The sequence below is a fragment of the Polyodon spathula genome, chromosome 27 (genome assembly GCF_017654505.1).
Source record: "Polyodon spathula isolate WHYD16114869_AA chromosome 27, ASM1765450v1, whole genome shotgun sequence".
Classification (NCBI taxonomy): Eukaryota; Metazoa; Chordata; class Actinopteri; order Acipenseriformes; family Polyodontidae; genus Polyodon; species Polyodon spathula.
This window is the reverse complement of record NC_054560.1, coordinates 8,325,558-8,328,057: the sequence shown is the minus strand read 5'-3', so window position 1 is coordinate 8,328,057 and position 2,500 is coordinate 8,325,558.

The window sequence follows — 2,500 nt, the reverse complement described above, 5'->3', positions numbered from 1 at the left end:
CTGCAAAGCCTCTACAATGTTGCGTTTCTTTGCTGTTTGCCTTGACGGGGATAGAACTAGACAGTAACCCGTTCCAACAGAGAGCTGATCCAGACTTTGAAGGCACAAGCAGTGATGTGAGTCACTTTTATACCCCTGGACCCCTCCCAACACACAAACTCACACACGCACTGCCTTGCCACCTAATCTATTAGGGAAATGACAGTGGCGACCAGCTCCCCACCCCCTCATTAGGGAAACAAAAGGAACACAGCCCGCCCGCCAGGTTATTAAAATTAAAACTCATTTGTCCAGTTGCTTGTCGGGTGCATTGCAAAGTGACAGCAAGGACTCGGAGGAATTATTATCAAAGCTTCCACCCTGTTTAGGGCTTGAATCGAAACAAGTCTTGTTCTTGAATCAGATCTCACCCCAGAAACAGCGTCAGGGGATTAGTAAGCTCTGGTTTTGTTGGCTGTGTATCTGCGTAGTTAATTGAACTGATTTTTACTGATTTTAAAGAATATTTTAACTCATAATATTCTATAAGAGCCCTGTGGCATGGCTTGGTAAAAGGAAAATCAAGGTAAGAAATAAGTATGGGAAACCGCGATAGTTTCTGGTAAGCTGCACAATTATTTTGCAAATGCACTGTTTATCAGCTCATCTAATAGTGTCAACTCATCACACACTGGTTTGATTGGCTGCATTTATGATGGCACATACCTCTGCAGCCGTCCTCTTCCCCATGTCTGCCGCTAGCCACTTTCAACCATCAGTAGAGGGAATTACATACCTATTTTATTCCTTAAAAAAAAAAAAACCTGCATTAAAATGTTTGAAGTTATGTTTATTATTATTTTTTATCATTCAGTTTCTAAACTCAAATTTTCCAATTTGGAATTTCCGGGTTGTGTCCCCTGTCCCTTTTTTGTCAATAGTGTCCGAACCTATTCTAGAATCCAGAGGTGGGTTGGAGACAGGGATGCACAACAATGTCTCCCATGAGACACAGATCATGAGAATTTCCCCCAGTAGCAGCAGTCTGAGCGAGGCAGTAATTTGAGCACAGTGCATAAATCAGCCCTCTGTGCCCTTCAGACTGCAAATGAATTGCCCATCCAGAGCCCTGCTCCGTCTACCTGGGAAGGGAGGTCAGCAGATTTACGAAGGGAGAGGGGATCCTAGCGAGGCCCGCACAGTCCGTCACAGGGAAAATGGACACAGATTACTAGCCCCCCTGCACCCCCCCACCCCCACCCCAATCTCTCTTTCCTACTGTTACCTGAAGAAGAGACCGCCGAGGTCTCGAAAGCTTGTGAATATTGTTTAGTCAGTCTTGTCTATCATCTCTGGGCTGATACGGCTGCCATTTCATCTGTCATGCAATGCTAAAAGAAACTTAAAAATTGAAATGAGTGATGTTTCGGTTTTTTTATAATGTCTAATTAAAAGTGTTTCAACGCTTAAGACATTGAAAAAAAAGGCGAAATGTTTACCATTGAATTTCTGTTTCAGTTGCTCTTAGTATGTCTTAATTTAGCACTATTGGGTGTTTTATACATTTAATTTTTTTATGCTTATGCTATTTGCTTCATACGTTTCACATGCTTGCCTGTGCTTTCAATTCTGCTTTCTGACGCTTTGGGTCAACTGAAACAATAATTCTCCTGTTTTCCTTTTGAATTGCTGAGATTGATTCTGGTCTGAAACGCTGTTCCCTGTCCGTTGAGTATTGCTGGCGACGGGTCTCAGCCTTCCTCACCTCACTACAGAGTGTAAGAGTATTGGGCCGTGTCACATGACGCGCCTCCCTGGACAGTACTGACCCCTGTAGGACGGACGCAGTTACAGGCTCTAGAACTGCTCTCTCAAAGCAGCCTCGCTCTTTTGTACAGCGGTTAAGAAGCTTGTGTGGGGAGTGTGCAGCTGCGGCCAGAATCTGCTGCAGTGCTTCAGCACCCTCGCCCCACGCTGATCCCAGCACATGCAATGCCCCTGTACAAACCCGAGTTTTAGCTTGCTTTTGGACTGTATACTGTGGCTTGAGGTGGATTCTACAAAAAGCTCTAAATTCATATCACTCGGGTTGTATTGATACATGAACTCGTAATTGCCTATAAGTGGCATTTATCAGCAGGTATTAAACAAAACCATTCACAAATGTGCTGATTTAAAAACAGGGAAAGCTGTCCTCCCCTCACCTTTACAATTGAGTACCATTCACTGGCAATTAACGTCTGCATTGAATGATTTAAAAGCCAATCGGAAGCCAATTTCCACTCATCCGAGGCGCTGATATTTTTATTAAAAGCAGCACGGCACTATCAGGTACACTTCCCCCCTCTAGAGAGAAGCGCAGGGAATATGTTTTTTGAATAGCGAGGCACAAGGTACAACAGAATCTGGCTGCAGAAGAAGGATCTGTTAAAGTTACAATGAATGTACTTGAAACTACACCCCAAAACACAGAGCAAACCTGTACTATTCCAAGGGGGTGGCTTCCACAGAGCTGGGTACA